Source organism: Bemisia tabaci, chromosome 7 (genome assembly GCF_918797505.1).
Source record: "Bemisia tabaci chromosome 7, PGI_BMITA_v3".
Classification (NCBI taxonomy): Eukaryota; Metazoa; Arthropoda; class Insecta; order Hemiptera; family Aleyrodidae; genus Bemisia; species Bemisia tabaci.
In genome coordinates, this window is record NC_092799.1 from 49,820,639 (window position 1) to 49,842,528 (window position 21,890).

Here is a 21,890-nt window from a genome sequence, read left to right on the forward strand (position 1 = left end):
ATTTTATGTTTATCTCGTTACAATTTTAATTTCAAGGGGTGCTCTCTACTGGAAATTTTACGAGAAAATCAATGAGACAACTTTAAAAACATCAACATTTTATATTGATGAAGATATACTCTTTCAAAGTTTTTAAATCATGTCCGCGACCTCTCCTATTTACTCGATCCACTGTGCGACGGTGCACCGCGCGCGGCTCCTCCGAGTTGAGAAATTACACCCCCCCCCCCTCACCTCTCTCCCCGATGGTCCGTAGATAGTGGGTATCGGAGTTGCGTACTTTTCTGAGAAAATTCCAAATTTTCAAAATTCCAATTGAAATTTTTTTGGGGGTCTCTTTCGAATGGATGTACGTCGAATATTATTGACAACGCCTTTCGACATGCTCGATTATCCAGAGGCGATTCTTGAAAGTTGGCAACACTGTTATCCCTCCATTTAAATCCGTTGAAAATATCGATTTTAAGTGAAGTAAGCTGCCTCACTGAGAATCGATTGTTTCACATACATTTAAATGGAGGGAAAATAGTGATGCCAACTTTTAAGGATCGCCACTGCAATAATGGGACCTGTCCAAGTGTCCAGAGACACTTTAACGGGTGTCCCCAAGTTAAATGCGGTTATTTTTCAGAATTTATTTCTTGAATAGTGAAAAAAAAGTTTTTTCCATCAGTTTCCCCGACCCTTCCCCTTCAGCATCACATTCCCTGAGAGTTTTTGACATAGTATTAATTTCAGAAAGAAAGCTCAGCGCTTACGGGGTTTCTCTCTGAAGAGGGCGTTCAAGTATCCAGCTAAGAACCTTTTCCCCCTTTTTTATTCTTTTTTTTTCATATCGGAAGATACAAGATGCCATACAGCTCTAATCTAAAGTAACCTATGAGTAATGTGAAATATGAGATTGGATTTCGTCGTGCAGTTGATGTTTTCTCATTCTCATCGCTAATTCCACCCCGAACAATGTTAGATCCCACCAAAAATGTCACCTTTTTCTCATTTTTTTCCCCATGATTTGACAACGGACCATCTTTTAGCTGTCTATATTTGGTTGACACACGTCTGATTCCTCATCGTTTGATATATAGTTGGTGACGATTGATGATCGGTGACTGATGTCTCTTCGATACCATAGCCAACTTTTCCCTGTGTCACCTATAGCGCGTTACGCATAGGAATTTTTTGAATCGTTGCTTTCGTGTGCCCATCGGTGATGAAACTCGACGGATGACTGTCGAGATGTTCGAGTTAAGACTGAAAAATTGCATTTACTTGGACAGTTTAATGTAGCAGACCCACAGGAAAAAAAACCCCATCTCACCACCCACGCTTACATACGTGGATGAAATGGTGCATCACTTTTCGATGACAGACAACCCTGTTGGAGTAGAAATATATCACCCTCTGAAAGTAGTTAACATACCTATCTACAAGAAAAAACAGTAGGAAATGGCCCGAATTGTGTGTAACAAGGTGGTGAAATGGTGCTGGGTCCACATTCTGTTTTTGGCTTTGCTTTCTCCGCGAAATGTTATGTGGACCCAGCACCATTTCACCACCTGTACATACCTATTTAGACGCAAGCTTAAAGACTGTTTTTATAGTCTACTCGCAGTCTATTTATTCTCAAATCGGACTTTGCCCGCTGTCTTTTTATTTAAAGTCTGCATCTATTTCCAGAAAAAGGTTTTGAAGGACATTTTGTTGCTGGGAATAGAATTATTGAATCCAAAGGCAAATATTTTTATAGCCATTTGTCTATGGATCAAGACCTTATTCAGTTTGTCGCCAATACTCCTGTAACAAACTTGTGAAACATTAACGAAATAATGCTTGCCGACGTGACGTGCTGGTCTTGAGAGAAACCAATACGTATGAAAAAATTCCAAAAACTCCCTTGACGCTCCGTAAATGCTGCAAGAGGAAAAAGAAGAAAATAATAAGAATAAAATTCTGATCGGATTATGATCGGTAGATGACAGGTCGATAAAAGCTTAAGAATAAGCGGATAAATAATTCATTTTAAGAATAACTGGGTTGCAGTCATGTATTTTAATTTTGACCGTCCAGCCAGGCTGAAAATCGAAGGAGTTAGTAAATGAAGCGCTCGGTATTTACTGAACTTTGATGTAATGTGACCGAAATCTTACACTATGGCGTTTGCCGTCACATTATCAACTTTTTGAACTTTGATCTGGGAGTCTACTGTTTATCGATTCACCTCATTGAGGATCATCTTGCGAGGATCTTGAGTGCCACGTCCTTCAGGGTCATGCTTCAATCAAATTGAAATTTTATCATCAACTGTAGCTATTACAGTGTATACGAGCAACATTTTTCTCCTTAAAACTAGATGCACGCACAGTATTGAAAGCTCATACCTCTGTGTAGTAGACTGATTCAGCGGCTAGGCCATCCTTACAGTGCTCGGAGAGGCTCCAACAAAAACATAACCTCAAGTCTTGTATGTATGCTAAGGTGTTACTTTATTAGGACTTTGTCATTAATAAATCATAACTAAATTTACGACCCATCAAACAGGAGACATTTTGATGTCGACGTTATGTACTTGGTCACAATACGACATTGTGCTGCCGTGCTAAAGAAAAACGGAGTGCGAGCCTTCAGGAGTTGCTGGGAGTCTATTGGAGAAGTTGAGAATGTTTTTGTTCCAATTTTGCAGACAATTTTGTGCGCAACTCAATCTAAAATATCTGAAAATTTCACAGAAAAATACGCATAATTTACCTCAAAATTGCATTCTAATCCAGGAAAATTTAACGATGGTCATACGGCGTTCATCTTAAGCACGGTAGAGTGAGTGATGTAAATACTGCGAGACTATGTCTCTGTGAAACAAGAGCTATTCTGCCGTGGAAAGGAAGAACGCCTTATGAACATTGGAGAGTTGCCCAATTCCCCCGGATAAAACATGTATTTTTGCCAAAATTTAAGCATATTTTTCCTTGAAATTTTCAGCCATTTTAGATTAAATTGCAAACAAAATAGTTTAAAAATTGGAAGAAAAATATTTACAATTTCCCCGATAAATTTTCATTTTATCAGAGGAAATTTGGCAACGCCTGGAGGCTCTTCCTTAGCACGGCAGTATTGAACAGGGACATTATATCGCATAACGTAGTCACTATACTCCGTGTTATCGAATTACGTGCAATTTGGCCATTCTTAAAGGCAAGTCGTTTGACCAGCCACTGCCAAGGAAGAGGAAGAAGAAAAGACAAAATCTCGGGGAAGTTGTTTAAAAAATCTGAGGTTGGAAGGACCACAAGTATTGGATGCTGGAGGACGGCAGCGCATAAGGTACCGGTTGCCAGGGACAAGACAATAAGCCTAAATTTCGAACCAGTCCCATAACTGGGTGAACGGGCTACTCTTGTCCACCTCTAGCTCGCCAGTGAAAAGCTCTCTTAATGAATCGATATCGATGATGTCCCGCCACTGCTGCAAAATTTGATATTAAACTTTAGGATTAAAAAAAAAGACATACTCTTTGTGGTAAAGTTCGGGATTTTTTTCTTAATGTGTGATTTTTTTCGTCTTCGTTCTCTTTTTTTTTACAAAAACTTCATACTGTATTATTAAGGGCAAAAAGTGAACTATATAGCCAGCATTAAACGCCTGGACCTCGATACGACGTTTCCGCTGAAAAAGCTGGATGATGAACAATGGCAAGTTCAGAGGTCATCCTCGAGGCTGAAAATCTTCACATTTCTATTGTTTGCTCACAAATTATTCAAACCGAACGTTTATTTTTAAGTTACTTCCTAGCACTCGAACTTTCATGATTAATATTTTTTCTTTTTCACTGAAGTGGTTTACGTGACATCTTAAACGATGAAGACCACGGGTCCTGTTTCATTTCGATTTTTTCTAATTTAAAAAAAAAACACACACACACACCCTCCCTATTCAACACAAAACAAAAATCACGTGAGTTTTCTTGGTAAATTTTATGATTAGGTTTTTATGGTCATTACATTTTAGCAGAAACCTAAACAAAACTTAGTGAAACCTACAAATGGGACTTTAGTTTGTGTCTGATAATAGAGGCATTTTCTACAAAAGTGTTGAAGAGGCACTGTAATGCCAGTCCTGAGAAGTATGGGTGTGCATTATTGATTTCATACCACAGAATAGTTAGCTGTAATTATTTGGACGGAAAAACAGCCTTAGGTAGTAAAGTTAATTTAATATTCTGGATGTAAAAAAAAGTGCGAGAACTTATAGCGGAAATACCCAGTGCAGCAGTTACTTCAGCAATGCCAAGATGTAACACTAACTGCTGTGGCGGGTACTTCGCATTTTATAAGTTCTCGCACACTTTTTTTATATCCAGAATGTTGAATCAACTTCACTTTTTTTTCGGTGTTGAATATAATTTATTGGGAGGAATGATACGCAGATAAGACATAACAGAAGTCCATGAATAGATTTGCTTCATGTAGGATATGTTCTGACCTATCTTAAAAATTGAATGCGGGATAGCAATCTCCATACCTCTGTCGTACCGTCTGTTTTTTTTTCTAAAATTGCGGTCAAAAATGTTTTTGGATCGTGACTTTGATAAAAAAAAATGCTGCAAAGGTCCAAAGATCCGGCAACTAGATATGCAGAAATAAGGCTTGCAGAAAATATTCATATCGCTAATCCCCCGCCATGCCTCGAAACGAGATGAAGTTGCGAATTCAGCGGTCATAAATCTCGCGAAATCGAAAAAATGACAGGTTTTTTCGTGCATACTGGGCATTTTTGAATAAAATTAGCCGAAAAGATAATGCCGATCATATTTCCTGGGCGCGATCGCGTCTTCGACGTATTATAATTTGTTCATTATCATTTCGATTTCCAAAAGTCAAGCGACACTGGGTCACGCCGATAGCGGAGGTTAGCCTCGACCAAAAGTCCGCGAGACAGAATTTCCGCCCGAAAACCCACTTGGTGCCAAATTCGAGGCTCATGAAATTTTAATTATTTCCAAAAGTGATGTCTGGTCATTCAAAGGCGTTCCGTGACGGCGAACCTCTCAGGAAATAATCGACAGCATAAAGCCTTATGAGGAAAATGTCCCCCACACCAAAGCCACACGTCAAATACTAATACTTCTTGTTTTCAATATCTGCGCCATCAAAGATATTCCCTCTCAATATTACTGCACTTCGGGTATTCTTCCTATGGAATGCAATAAAATAGCATGAACTCCTTAAAGTGGTGTCAAACCACAATAATGGAAAGAATACTGCCCTGCCAAAACAGAGCGTCACAAGAGCAATGTCGCAACTGTAGAATGGTGACTCGTACTCAAACCTAAACTGTATTAGTTTAGGTTAGATTTGGTCATACTTCTAAACTTACTCAAATGCAATGCATGAAGTATCATATCACTTGAAGGAGCTTTCACTGAGGACGGTGGCAAGGCTAAACTTACTCAAATGCCATGCATGAAGTATCATATCAATTGGGGGAGCTTTGCCAGAAGACATTGCCAAATTTGTCACACCGAGTACACTTTAGTTGTGATAACAAAAGTCTCCGGAAAGCATATTTCTGAATCTAATCTAAAAAAATGACTCATCACGTTTAGAGAACTTCTTCAGTCTCAACTAAAAATGTACATAAATTATTGGTTATAGTAGCTTGCTTAATTACTGGACGCAACGAGTATTTTCCTCAATTCAACAAGGAACTGCTCAGAAAACTAGTTTCTTGTAGTAAAAAACTAACGAACTTAAGCTTTCTCATTGCAAGATGCGGAAACTTTCGTCTCTTCACTGTGAAAAAAATTTCTCACATTTTGCTGGAGCTAAAATCAGCCAAGAATATGTTCAATGTTGCAATTACCTATAATTTTTTTTTTTTTTTTTTTTTTTTTTTTTTTTTTTTTTTGTGTGTGTGTAAGAAATTTCAAAACTAATTCTCGAGTATTGAAGTACCCTCAGCTCTGTGCATCGTAAAACGCATTGATAACATGTAGTGCACACGATTTTGACTGATCTATAAGGCCATCCAGCTTCTAATAGTGGCGAAGCGTGAATATAATCGATTATCGATAATTTCCCATTCGAAGCTACGGTAAAGAATCTATTATCAAGGTTTTCGTTACGAACACCCTGTTCATCGATTATTTTCTATAGGTTTGAACGGCAGATCAATCGATATATCGTAAAGCACGCCACGCCACTGGCTTTTAAATCACTTTTGCCCGTGTAAATGCCCATGTCTGCTGCGGGTGAGCCCAGTTGCATTGTTCGAGGTAGCTCCGCGTTTTCCAGCGAAAGCCTTTCACACCCTTCACCCTGCCTTTTTCTCTTCCGACAATGACATTGCGGCAGGTTGATACGCAGGACCTGGAATCCAACCTGAAATGGACGTGTTTCTATCAAACGGAACTATGTGCATTGACGTGAGCCCTGTTATGCGTGTGCTCTTATGGGTCTCAGGGCTCATGTCTTAATGCACATAGTTCCGTTTGATAGAAATACGTCCAAATCAAAGAGGGGACGATCGAAATTAATAAACTGGGACCGCCGCTCTAATAGGGCAAATATTTAAGCGCACTCGAGTGAGATGCAACAGAACCCGACAAGTGCATTCCGTTTTTATTGCAACGCCCGATGCGGCGCAAAGGCCACCGGTCCCTTTGATGTCCCTGCCTCGACAAGACAAATATTATCCGAGCCGACAGAAAGGCACGTCGGAAAATAATTCCGGATCGCTTTAATTCGGCAATCCTATCATAAACCCTTCGCGGAGAGTGACCGGACGGTCCCTTTGTTGGGCCGTCCTAAATATGAAGCGATCCATTTTTCTTCCGGCTTTATTGAACAATTAAGGATGTTCCAGCCTTGTCGGAAACGCGCCGAGCCCGAAATCCAGGACAACCGTGGTGCATCCTTGCCCTTTCCCGTTCGAAAAAACCCGTCCTGTCGTGTTTAAAAAACGCGGTTTCCGGTGAGGTTGACAACGTCGCGCCCGGCGCAGGGACGATGAGGGGTTGTATCGAAGTTAGAGGAATTGGGTAATAAATACAATAAAGTGAGTTCACCGGTTCAGTGTTACGCAGTCCGGGGGGGGGGGGGGGGGGTGTCGTAAAGGGGAACGGTGCTGCAGGTAAAGCACCCCAGAGTCCTGAGACAGAACGCGGAGACATTGTAAAGAGTGGGCCCTGGTTGTGAGATTGCCGCGAGAATTGTACGATTATGGGCCTATTTTGTAATCATCCCGAGTACTCGTGTGATAGTCGAGAAGAAGTGTCAAGGTTTCGCGGGAAAGCTCAGTGCTCGGAACAGGAATCGCGGGAAAATTCCCGGAAAACTCCTGGCCAGAAATGGCGAAACACTGGAAAAAAACACATTGGATCTAGAGTCTAGACTCTTGAAAACATTAACAAGAAAAAATACTCTTGATTCAATCGGATTTTTTCTTGAATCAAAACGAAATCTGCTTAAATTAAGTGGCTTGGTTCTTGATTTAAGCTAGATTCTGATTGAATCACGAGTACTTTTTCTTGTCGATATTTTTAAGACTCTGGACTCTAGATCCAATGTGTTTTTTTCCAGTGCACAAAAAAAAATGAGTTATCACAGTTGGATGTATTTATGCTAAAAGGAACTATGTGTTGCATGCAAGCCCTATGCACATAGTTCCCTCTAGCATGAATACGTTCTGCTCATGTTCCTCTTGGACCGAATTCAACAGGCATGCACCAAGTTGAATTTTGGAAAAAGTATAAATTGAGAGTAAGTCGGAATTCAATTAGCCGTATGTGTTCTCCTGATGAAAAAGCAAAGTTGAGGGGAAATATTTTGGATATAAAAATAGTCGCTAGACTTTGTTCTTTACTTATCTTGTCCTTAACTTGTCGTTAAATTATGAAGTCCCATAGAGAAACAAAACGTGAAACCCTTTTTTGTCGGTCCGAACTTGATGCAATTTGGTGATTTTTGTGAAACTCCAATTATTCCAGAATTGTTGAGTACCAAAAGTGGAAATTCTTCGGGAGATCCTTGAGAAAGTTTTTGATAAGACTTCCAAATTGTGCATCATTACAGTCTGGATAATTTGCTGGAGTTGTGCAAGTATAAACTTCGCAACTTCACCGGATACTGTTTTTGCACATCGCTTTTAATCCTCCATACACTCAAAAAATATGCGAAGCTGCGCTTAAACTTTAATCACACAAAAACACTTTTGCCATCACTTGCTTCCCGCCCTAGTTTTTCAAAGTGTTCTGTGCAATCTTAAATTGCTCTAGTTAGCTCAACTGAAAAATATGTTTGTTTTTTAGTGGGCCAGTTTGTATACGCCCTTCCTGCAAACTTTAATCGCGTTCATTAAACGTGACACTGCACATGTTTAATTATTCAAAAATGTATGATGAGATTTTAATGAGCGGCTGCAATGGAACCCAAGGGGACAGATGAAATCCATGCATTTAATTGATGTTGTTCCTCCTTTTTTTGTAAGTCAAGGGGTGGATCGAAGATCCCCTTTTGAAATAGTAGTAGAAATCAACACGTGCCCAATATGTGATTTATGGTCAATAGTGATCACATACTACCCACAATCAACTAAAAAAGATGGTTCTTTAAAAAAACTGGTTCTTTAGCACTTATGACAACAATTCTACGGTCAATTGATCAATTAATGATATCTGGATTTTAAGGAGTTTCTTGAGACTTCCTGAGCATCAAATCACTGATCAATCACACCATCTTTGGCGCGTCAGCAATTTGTGCATAAAATTTGATCAAGAAGCACTCTGAAATAACTCTGAAAGTGCACGCACTGAGTTAAAATCACAAATCATGTTGCCTTCCGATTTTCGATATTCATTCGGAACGCATTATCATAAGCTGTTTCAAAATTATTCTCGGTCTACTTTTGTGCAAAAATACCTGACGTGCTGCAGTGTGATGTGAAGCTTAGAAACACCTAAAAAAAAGTCTAAGAATCCAGAAATCATCAATTGATCGATCGGCGCAAAGTGCTAGAAAACAAAATAAATAAAAAAATTAAAATAACACACAAGTTTGATAAATATAGGAAATAGAACAAAAATTAATCCAAACTTTGGCTGATTCTACGGTATCCCGGGTTTTCCATCGTTTCTTGCGCTAAATTTGTAAACTTCATTGAAGTGAGCACAAAAGTTTTCTTTGTTTTTCACTTCACAGATTATACGAAAGTAATACAAGAACACAAATAGTTTTCTCAGTGCACCTCGATTCGACACTCTTAGAAATTTAGAAGAATTGAAGCTCAATTTGACAACGACAAAAAGGACAAGACAAGCTCAGCCCATGGAACAAGAGGGGGGAGGCGCACCCAAAAGACTCAGGAGAGAAAACGCCCAGACAAACGGGAGATGTAACAACCGTAGAGGGTCCTACCTTGGTCTGCAAGAACCACGTAACTTTAAGCTCGATCCTGAGCAGATTCGTGGTTTCTCCTCGACGCGACAGAGTTTGTCCCGGTCCCGTAACCCGTGTGAGCCCTCTATACGCCGCCTGCAGTCTTTTGAATCGACTTGCCGCAAGACTTCCTGAGCCTTGACTTCAACCCCTCGAAAAGAGCCAGTGAGTTGGGCCCCACGCATCTTTGGTTAGGTTTGAGTGGAAGGCTTATATCAACATTAGAAAAAGTCCAATTGAGGAGCTTTCCGGAAAGAGGGCACACAGGAAAAAATCGCGTTTGAGAAAATGCATTTTAAGTTTCCATCATTACTTTCTAGCCATTGATGGTACCTGTCATCGCAGCTTGGACTCCCGATTTCGAACATAAGTCACTGACAGTGGCCCTAGAGTATGTATCGAAACTTCAAATGCATTTCTCCCAAAAGCAATTTTTTGCTATGTGCCCTTTTTCTGGAAAGCTCCTCAATTTATTACCACAAGAAAACCACTTTCTTAGCAATTTCTTGTTGCGTCGAAAAATGCATGTTGCATTATTACCACCCAGAATCGATACGTTGGAGGTAACAAGCAATCGCCAGCAATCTGCACTGCGGGCAGTTCGTATGTTAATATAAAATGAGAGAGCTTTTCGGCACAAGTCACGTGATTAAAAAATTTAAAAATTAACTCACTTGCGAAATTCTTTTGGTATCGGCAGACGGTACGACATCATCGGTGCGACTCATGTGGTTAATATGTTGTTCCGATAAATCGCAATGTTACACATCGGCATAATGAACTTTTCAAGAGGTATGGCCTTCAAAAGCACGATATCGGCTTGGAATGCCTTCATTTTTTGTGATACTCTACGCATTGTCACGAAGGTAGTTTAGTTGCCTATCCGATCAAAACCCAACTAATATCACGGAGTTCACTACTCGCTCCTGTGATTGGGCCTTTTTCTACCATTTTTTCACGGAGAGGAGGACTATTGGACGTATCTCTGCCAAACGGAACAATGTGTATTAGGACATGACGCTTATGTCATAATGCACATAGTTCCGTTTGGCATAGATACGTTCTATTCATATTATAGACAACATAATCAGCACTCTAATCCTGTTCTCTTATTGATGAATTTTATGATGTTCTATATGTAGGTATTCACCTCTGGCTAGTAAATTGCTAGCGATTGCTAATTGACTGCGACAGATTGATACCGCAGAAGTAACATCGTAACTACAACTCGGAAAATAGGTGGGACCTAGAATCCACTATGAGCATCGTAAGACCGATACTTTTTTCGCCGTGTGGAGTATGCTTCTTGGTTGCCACACACAACGCTTTTCTAAAGGCTCGTTTATGTTTACCACGCTGAAAATTGGACGTATTTCTGCCAAACGGAACTATGTGCATCATGACGTGAGCCCTGTTATGCATATATTCTTACGGATCTCAGGGCTCATGTCTTAGTGCACATAGTTCCGTTCGGCAGAAATACGTCCAATTGGTCCTGAAAGAAGCCTGACTATTAAGGGTAGGCACAATGACGCTCAATCTCAATAAATATTGTTTCTTCTCGAACGCCCACTCAAACTGTTTAAGCTGAGCTCCTCTAATTTCTAGCGAGCGAGAGGCTATTTTCCAAAGTGATCCTCGGGTTACGCCCCTTGCTCCCGTGCGCATCCTCATTTGGACGTATTTCTGCCAAACGGAACTATGTGCATCAAGACATGAGCCTTGAGACCGATAAGAATATATGCATAACAGGGTTCACGTCATAATGCACATAGTTCCGTTTGACAGAAATACGTCCATTTCACAAACCTCTCAATGGTAAACGAATATTTGATGATGGTTCTGCTCTGGCTTAACGTAATGTCTTATTCAAATGTATTTTCAGAGCATGGTGCGTGCGAAAAGAAACTATGTTTTCTTTTAAAGAGATCACACGCCGTTACTGATACACACTGTGAAAATTATCCGGGGGTGTCGTTCCAGATTTTTGCAGGACTGGGTCAAAAATGACGAGGTTTTTTCCAGACCGAGTGACTGAAAGAAAATATCCGAGAGAGATCAAATAAAAAATGTTTTTAACTCCGAATCCTGAATTTCATACGAGCGAAGAATGAAATTCGCGTTGAATAAGCTGCGTTACCTCCACGCTGGTAAAAAAAAAACCTCTTGGTTCAAGAGTGCAGTTTCTTGTCGCCGGATTTAAGAGTCTTGAACTCTTGTTTCAAGCGGATTTTGCATTGATTCAATTCACGTTTGAATTGAATCAATGCAAAATCCGCTTGAAACAAGAGTTCAAGACTCTTAAATCCGGCGACAAGAAACTGCACTCTTAAGTCAATGCACCGCGGCATTGGTCCAAGAGGTTTTTTTTACCAGTGAGCATTTGGGCGCTGGTTACAGGAAGGGCATTTCTTGGTTGCGGTGTCACAGAATCTCCCCTTTTCATCCATTATGATGGAAGCATATTTATAGAATTCGTTAAGACTTTTATTGGATTTTATTTGTGATTTTACAATGATGAAAATAAATATTTCTAGAAAATTTACTCGATAGTCTCCTCTCTATAATATAAATTAGCAGTGGAGATCCTGAAACACCGCAATTTGCAAATGCCCTTTCTGCAACCAACTCCTCAATTAGAGTTAATTTTGCTCCGTATGTGCATAGAGTTTACTCAAATAACGTAGCTTCCACTCCGCATTTATATTGCCATTTCTATTAAGGTAGTCGATCTCTGCAAAAATCCTACTCGGTATTGCGATTTATATTGAGTTAGTCAATTTTTAATCGCTCCTCTGGCGTAAGGGTGTATCTTGATTTCTGCATGAGCCCCTGAAAGCATGGATTTACACGTAAAACAGGGCTCTTGGGGAAATTCACATACGCCCTTACGCCAGAGGAGCGACGAAATATTGTCTAACTCAATAAAAATCGCATAGTACCGAGTAGGGTTCTTTAAGAGATCGACTACCTAAATAGAAATGGCAATATGAACGCGGAGTGGAAGCTACGTTTTTTGAGTAAACTCTACGCACTCAGACGTTCTTATAAGATTTGTCGAAGGGAAAAGTCTCATTTGGCTGGTTGGTATATATCGTCGCCCTTTTAACATAAGGGCGTATCTCGATTTCTACATGAGCCCCTGAAAGCATGGATTTGTACGTGTAACAGGGCTCTTGGGGAAATTGACATACACCCTTATGTTAAAAGGGCGACGATATATATCAACCACCCAAATGAGACTTTTCCCTGCGACAAATCTTATAAGAACGTTTCGTAGAGACAATGTTTTATAGAATTATTTAACCATATTAATTTACCAAAGATGAAAAACGCATCCAATTCAACTCGCATGGAATGAAATTTTCACCTGATTCGACGGGACAATCCCAGCGAAAGCGGAATTCCCCGGGGGCTTTGGACCGGGGGCGCGGGAGATCTCGACCTTTGGGCGGCGGCGCCCCGGTGGACACCGTGTCCTACCTACCGGGGGTCCCGGTCCCCGGGCTGGTCCGGTCCGGGGGAAACTGGCGCAGAAAATAATCGATGTGTTTCCGTCGCTCCTACAACATTTATTCCTGTGTCCAGATGTGCGCGCATATATGTATGAATTAAAAACCCCATGCGCATGCCCCGAGCAGGTACACATCCATGTAGATACACATACAGACGTGTAGATATACACATTGCGCTACAAATTGACGACTCGGTGAATGAGTGACGTTGTACTGTTACACGACTCGGACGACGGGAGGGGGCGGGGGTCTGGGCGGCCCGGGTAAACCTCGCGAGCCCCCCCACAGTGGTTCTCAGCGAGAAGATACGGCCGTGCTAAGCAAGAACGCCGTAAATCCATCGAGATTTTCCCGCGTTTTTTGGAACTTAACTCATTATGAAATAAAAACTGATTTACCCATGCACCTCAAATTTTCAGGTTAAGTTCTCAATAGTATTTGCGAAAGAAATCAGTAAAAACATTGTCCCAAGGTACACAAGTTTTTCTGCTATGAAACATCGTTTCCAAAAAATGTATAATGGTGTTTATGGCGTTCTTGCGTTGCACGGTAGGATAGAGACAGAGTAGTGGGACTTTTACTTTCAGTATTCAATATTTTCTTATGGATAGTAACCAGAAACGATATATTTCAGAGACGTATGGCAGTAATTACGGTCGCTTCTTTCCTTGGGAGGCCCACTGGACAAGAAGTCGCTTGGATCTAAAGTCTAGACTCTTAAAAACATTGACAAGAAAAAATACTCTCGATTCAATCGGACTTTTTGCTTGAATCAAAAGGAAATCTTCCGATATCAAGAGGCTCTTAGATTCAAGGAATAATCGGATTGAATCAAGAGTGTTTTTTCTTGTCGATGTTATTAAGAGTCTGGACTCTAGATCCTAGCAACTTTTTTTTCCAGTGTCCCATTTGGTCTACGGTGTTAATGAGAGATGTTCAATTAAGGAGTCCATCTTAATGGCATCATAAAAGGAAAAAATTTGCCAACTTCGAGTGAAATTCAGCAGTATAACTTTAGAAATAGAGCCTTACAAGGGATTACAATGATTTAGACTTCATTTTGCGATATGGAACTACAATTTCTGGATCATCCGTAGAGGCACCTACCTGCATAGGGAAACTTATGGTATGTACCCAGTTTCTAAAATTAATCAGAAATTGTAGTAACTTCTTGCAAAATGTAGTACATTTGCCACTTCGAAAAGTATGGAATAAGGAAGGAAAACATTTATGATTTCGACACATCGTGAGGTAGGTGCGAGCCTATACCTTTAAATTCGCGAAATTTTTAGGATAGGTATTTTGTTTCGTTCTTTTCATTTATTGTAGTGCTAACTCATTGTAATCTCTTTCAAGGACCCAAATCCAAATTTATACTGCTGAATAAATTTAATTAATTTAATTTGAATAGATTTAATAGTTTAATTAAATTTTACTCGAGGTTTGGAGAAAATGCCTTTTTCATGATGATAAGTTCTTAAAGTCGTCCTTGAATTTCCCTCAATCGCGATGTACCAGTTGGGTTCTCTTCTTTGGGTTGAGAAAATGAGCTGTTAAAAGGCTATAAATACGATCAGTAGACTGGCGTCCTTTGTAATGTATCGATTAATCATGCAGCGATTTATATCTATGGGAAAGAATCGATAGACAAGATGTTCGCAAGGAACTGCTTAATAATAGATTCTTTACCACAGCTCCGAATGGGGAAATATCGATAATCGACCTTTCACGCCAGATGATGGCTGATAACCAAAAAGTTTAGCAATGGACCAGCCGACAAGGTACGAATTTAAGCATTCTGATACATGCCTCTTAACCACAATTTTGCGCCGAATACAAACGGAAATTACTGGAATTGACATCTAACTAAGATTTAAACGTTTTAATTATACATCGGTTACAAGAATGTTGCATTACCCTCTCACGAGAGAAACCATGGTCTGCTTGAATCAAATCGTTCACTTTAACATAATTTTGGCAGGTTTTTTAATTGAATTAAGTCCCCCCCCCCTCTCTCTCTCTCTTAATGTTGTTGAAATTGTTAACAACGCGCAACGCAGAGCTGAAGCACCGAAATAAACGTTGCCATTTTTTCATTCCGCAGAGACAATAAGGTAACGCTCAGTGCGCGACTTGCTTCTAGAAAACTTTTTTTTCATGAGCGGAAGGTTTGAGTTTACTCATCGAAAAGCGTTGAATAGCTTGGTCATATGTTAGTTTCAGTACTTTTCGTTGCAACGAATCGTGTTATGCGTGAAATTTTGGATGAAAAGCATGTATCAGAATGCTTAAATTTGTACCTGGTCCACTGGTTGGGCAATCCTAACCCCGCTGATACTTCAGAGACTTAAACGCTAGGGTAGAAAAGACAACTGACTTACATCAAAACCCTCCTTGCCCTTTTTACCGTATTCTGATTAGCAGATCTCCTTCCTTGACAAATTTACCCAACATAGTTTGTCTCCTAGTTTGTAAAATAGTATTTTACCAAGGGATCTGCCCCTTGCCACTCCACGGTCAGACCCTTGAAAGCAGCATTCCCAGAGCTCGTATATTCAGAGACCTCACTTACCATCTTCCATCCAGTCTAAAAGTTATTTCCGGATGCTAACGCTCAGATTTCCTTGATGATGACGGCTGCACAAAGGGTTGAGCAATTGGTCTGGAAATCCTAGCTCCTTGAAAGAGTCTCACGGATACCTTTTTCAGCCCTCTTATTGCCCAGCGCGGAAAATTGGATCGATTTGAAGCCTCAAGTTTGAACTTAGAGATAAACCTTCAATTTAATTTTCGTTGAATGACGTTCATCGGTGTTATCTATGGGCCTTTGAAATTATCAGTTAGTACAAAACTTGATATTGTTGAAGTAGTGTAACTTTTAAGCTTCATATGGAAATATTTTCATTTGCTTAAAAAAAAAGTCGAGGAATAATACCGCCCATCTGCAAACTGACGATTTTACAGGATGAAGAGAAAAGTTTGCCATTTTCGAAATTTTAAGAGTAGGTTTGAAATTTTTTCATACTTTATAGCGTCATCACAGCCCTCCCATTTGGAGTTGGAAACACTAACAACATCAGTTTCCGTATTTTACACTGCTGAATGCGGCAAAGATGCTAACTCATTTCCCCTAAAATTGTCATTTAAGCGGTATTGTTCTTCAGCCATCGATGTGGCTTTTTAAAAACTCAAGGTCGACATTTGATATTGTTGACGTAGTGTAACTTTTGAGCTTCCTTTGGAAACAACTTTCATCTGCATATGCACCGCGAAAAAAAACACGGTTATTCTACGGTTACGCGGTTGTAATGTCACACAGGATTCCACGGTAGTAGAACCGTGGACTTTGGTGAGACTATTGGTGAGCATAGTAGCATAACCATGCTCGTGGTAGAATTATTGTGCTCACGGTAATATCATGGTAGACACGGTAGCATCACCGCGCTCATCATTACAATCATCAAAACCCACGGCTCTACTACCGTGGAATCATCCCGTAAGACATTATCACCTTGGTAACACCGGAAAAAAAAACACATTGGATCTAGAGTCCAGACTCTTGAGAACATTGACAAGAAAAAATACTCTTGATTCAATCGGATTTTTGCTTGAATCGAAATGAAATCCGCTTAAATTAAGAGGCTTGGTTCTTGATTTAAGCTAGATTCTGATTGAATCAAGAGTACTTTTTCTTGTCGATGTTTTTAAGAGTCTGGACTCTAGATCCAATGTGTTTTTTTTCCAGTGAACCGTAGAATAACCGTGTTTTTTTTCCTCTGTGTGGAGGTTTTTCAAAAATTTAGGGTTGCGATTTAAAGTGAAAGAATCAGCTGATAGCAGTTTTCGCACTGTCTAAATCAATCTATTCTATAACAATAGGTCAATAGACTTGACGGGGCCGCATTTTGCGAACCCCCGACCGGGCCTATATAGACACCAAGCCTTTTACAAGCGGACACAAATCACCTCGCAGTAGGGGGTCTCAGTGCGAGTAACACCTTGGCCGTGTATTACACTATTGTCCAAAGTCTATGCTATATTTTCACTCGCCTTACTTCTCCCTGTTTTGATTTGCTTGTACCTCCCCCGCGCCCCCCTCCCGGGTCGTGCCCCTCCCACGAGTGTGTAGGTACTCATGAACGCAAAAACAAACCCAGTGCGCTGGGTACGCTTTTGCCCGAACCTCACCCCCTTGCCAAACTGATTTCTTAAATTAGTAAATCCCGATTCGAACCCTGGAAATAGGTCTGGAGCAACACCGAAAAAAAAGCGAAATTGATGTAACATTCTGGATGTAAAAAAAGTGTGCAAGAACTCGCAAAATGCTAAATTACCCGCTATGGCAGTTATTTTTACATCTTGAAATTGCTAAAATTACTGCTGTGGGAGTTAATTCAGCATTTTCTAAGTTCTCGCACACTTTTTTTACATCCAGAATGTTAAATCAACTTCACATTTTTTCAGTGAAAGCCAGGGAAGCAATATTGGAAAAAAATTTACTAAGGTAGCAAAGAGTATCGGGCAGCGGTAAAGGCAGCGGGCTGATTATTAAAATTGATAGACAAAGCTATATAGACAAAGGAGGCGAAGGAAAATTTGAGCAAGCTTTGGTTGAAACGGTGTTATAGATTTAGGGGTAAATGATATATCAACTATAGGGTCTTTCGTGGGTTGCTGTTGGTTGGTCTATTACTCACCTCCTTTAGTGACCATCCCTAAATTACGTGATGATCAGGGGGCGGGAGGGGGAGAACGTGACGCCATTTTGCTTTTAAGTCTTAAAGGATAGAGACTAACGTCAAAAAAGCGTTACAAAGGAGAGATAGGGGGTCCAAAATGCTGGGAAAGTGCGGCCCTTATCCATTGGATTCACCCTCTGCCATCAATGAAATCCGTGGCCAAGCGTGAATTTTAAGCCACAATCAAACTACATTTTTGCATTCAGGAATTACCATTTCTGGCCATTCCTCGTATCTGCATAGAGAAATAAATGGTGAAAACGCTATTTCTAAAAATGAGTCAGAAACAGTAGTTCTCTATTGCAACATGGAGTCCAATTCATATGAAGCATTCATTCTTTTCGATCTAGAAAAAGTTTTGAACAGGCCCATTTTGCCATGAATTGTGCACTACTTGGCACTCTTAGCGGACACTTTGTTCCAGTGTAGGCTGAGAATCCCCCATAGTTTCCCACTGAGATTTGGTGTATTGGGTGATTTTGTTCTCAGGGTGGCAACACTGATCAATTTGAATTTATTTATCACCGTGCAGTCGATCGAAACTAAAGTCCTGCTTAATTAATTCTGCAGCGGGAAATGTTTTTATCAAGTGGCTAGAGTCAGGCGCACCGCGGAGCTAACATGAAATTTCTCAGCTTGGATCAAGGATTAAATCATACGTATAAAGCATGTCCTCCATGCGGTGCACTATGAAAAATTTCACCTCCGAAAGGCGGGGGCAGATGATATAGGAACAGGGTGAGGTAAGTTGTTCAATGCTTCGTGGTGGTTAATTTGTGATAAAAATCTTTCCCTGTGAAAGTGATTACCATTTACTTTCCATGGAAAATTAGTAGCTTTCAATGGAGCCACTGTAACATATGTATATCGGAAAAATTACTATTATTGGATTATTGTTAGGAGGTCCTATTGTTGGATTATTGATCTATGATTTCAAGCAAAAACAAAATGGCTCCTTTTTTGACTACTTCGTTACAAGTAGAGAAAAGTGGTGCACATTGGTTCATACTGTTTCTCGTAGAGACATCTGCTTACCAAGTATCAATCAGACCTCTAATCAAGTTATCCCTTACAGCGTCCGCTCTCTTCTAAGGGTCATGCTTAAATTACGTAAGTCTAAATTTGAGGTTTCTCCTAAGACACTTTATTTTACATTATACGATTTACTTACTCTACTTATCTTATATTCATTACGCATACGATCTACTTCATAGTTTGGGGTAGCTGTCAAACACGACGAAGTAACAGTATTGCAGTTAACGAGCTGAACAGCAGAGTGGCATTTTCCGCTGAAATCTTCGATTTTCAAGCACCGAAAACATCAAACTTCAAAAAGCATCCAACTCCTGGGGATCACGGTCAAAACATACCCCTTCGAGGGAAATCACTTCTTCCTCTTTTTGTGTTTTGTGTTTTTTTTTTTTTTTTTTTTTTTTTTTTTTTTTTTTTGGCGTTTTCTTCCCCCTCGGATTTGAGTGGATTTCTAACTGAAACGAGAGGCAGTTCGGTGACATTTGAATGCTCATACCGTTTTTCTTCAGCACGGCAGAGTTCCATGCCCATGGAAAAAAAGGAGATGTTTGCCTCTTAAGGATTGTTTACCCCGTGACGTAGGTCGGTACAACATGGCGTCGATATTTCAGCAAAATCCGGAATTTGAAGTTTGAATAACGGACGATACCGTCCGATTTTTTTGCTTGAATCAACTCATGATATAATTTCAAACACCTCGTATAGGAATGAATTTTTTCTATGAGCTGCACTATTTTCAAGATGGGTGATAAAAATCGTCCGTACCGACCTACGTCATCAAAAAACCCATGATGCCCGAAAAGCAAATGCCTCCTTTTTCTTCTCTATGCTCCTTTCCCATGTTCCAGCCATCTTCGGGCTCCTCTATGCCCTCCCTAAATGACGCCCTTATAGCGGGCCCAGGAAAAAGGGCGCAAAAGCGATGAGCGGACGGTGGAAATGGCGCTCGTGGGTGGACGTGTGGAGCGACAACGCGGTGCGGTGCGGTGCGGTCGGCCCTGCTCGTAGTTTACACACCTACCTGGAATCCTTCATCGTGACACTTGGCGGCGGTATCGTGACCTGTCGCGATATTGCATTAGCCCGCGATGCAGCCGCCGCCGCAACGCCGCCGCCGCCGCCGTGGCGTTATATTTTTCCACAGCCGCCGCCGCGCGGAATCAAGCACGTGGAATTTCGTAATTATACAACTACTGTGCGCCTCCCGTGGCATACTTCCGAGTGGCGAGCACGTGTTTTCTCCGGGAAAAATCCCCCGATCCCTCATCCACCTGCCACCCCCGCTCCCCCGTGATGACATCTTGGGCTCGGGCAAGGCCGAGAGGATCGCCAGGATTCTGCTCGCGCCGGAAAACTAATCGGTGAATGTTTGAACCGAGTATGTCCATTTTCTGATGAGCTTTGGATTATGTAGGCAAATTTTCGCGGGTGGATTTGGTCGACTTTTTCAACCAGATCGGCAGGGTTGCAAACCATAAGAGAAAACGCTCTGCTGGAGTCAAGAACTAAAAGTTAACTGAACTGCCCTCAGGTCAACGAAGCCAACTTTTGGATCTCCCAAAATTTTTTAGGAAGATCTCCTTAAAAAAGGACAAAAATCATAAGGTTTATAGGGGTAGCGCGGGACTTTTGGATCACTCTGAATCATGGTCGGATATACCTACTTGCCGCCCATGGGCCGCTGTATTTTGCCGCCATCTTCTCATGCATTTTGAAACATCAATAAAAACCATCAAGTGAACGTGCCGGAGGGAGAGGGGTGCATAAGACGCGTTCACTAGTGTTGGACACATTTTTGCGTAAGCCCTGTCAACACTAAGAGCAAAAGTTCACGGAACTTTGCGCGAAAGCTCAGTTCCGTAAACCTATCTCTGTGGGGACAAGGCCTTTCATTTGTAAGAAATGAACTAGAAAATTAAGAAAGAACAAACATAAATGTGGTTTAATAATTATAACTTCCGCCGCCGTGCCGCGCTGACCACACTGTGTTTGGCGCAATGCGTGAAGTATTCATGTAGTCTTGTAGGCACTGTGCGTTTCACGCCGCGCCGACCGCTGTTGACCGTACTGTGTTGGACGCAATGCGTGAAGTATTCATGCAGTCTCGTAGGCGCTAATATGTGTTACATGCCGACCGCCGCGTCGAGGGCATCTCCTTTTCATCTCAAGTCCTCGTCATCATTTCTCTTTGCGCCGCGCCGCTCCAGGCCCAATTACGTGTTTGGTATCTCTCTTAACTCAACTAATTAAAGGTGCGCAGTCTTTTGTATCACCGAAATACGAAAAATTAAAAATTAATGAACTCTCAGGAAATGAGAGATTGTGTCACCTTTTCTTGTTTGTAATTTTTTTCTGAATCAGATTTTGGTGTACCTGCATTAAAAAAAATTGCAAAATTTGCCGCCCCCTAATTTTGCCTCCATGGGCCGCGGCCCATGTGGCCACCCCCTTAATCCGGCCCTGCTCTGAATTCACCTTTATGCGCGATTGAATATGGTCAAACGTTTGATATGATCATTTCAGGTTAACATAGTAGGTGGCAAGGTAAAGAAATGGTGCTTGGTGACTTAAGTCACCTTTATGCAGTCTCCAAGTTTTGACGCTTGACACTATCTGTCAGTAGATCCTACTCAGCAAATTTGTTATTTCCTAAACAAAAAGAACTTTACTTTCTTTCAGCGGTACATTTCCACTAGCCAACTATATTTTTAAGTGGAAACTGTTGAGCGTCTCTAACAAAAAATTGTACCCATTTTTGGCGCTGGTGGAGTTCTTTTGACCCCTTCGATGATGCCTTTCTGTGCCTGACCTCAGACCACCCCCCCCCCTCCTGGATAAGGTGCCCCTCTGCGCCCTCCATCCTTAAAAGCTCCTAGTTCCACCCACGGATAACTATTATTTCGATATAAATGAAAATGACTGCAGGACAGTAATTATGGAGAGGAAATGTACCTGCCATAAGAGAAGTGCTCCAGGTCTGGCTTTTTCGAGACTGTTTTTGGCCGAGCGTCATTTTTCAAAATCGAGGCGTTTAAAGAGGCCATTTTAGAGGTTGCATCGGCAGGGGCACGTGCTCGTCTGGCGCAGCAGGTCTCCAATCCAACGTCGCCAATTTCGGCTCAAAAATTCAGCCTTACTTAGAGTGGATTAAAGTTTTCGTCAGCGAAGTGGCAACG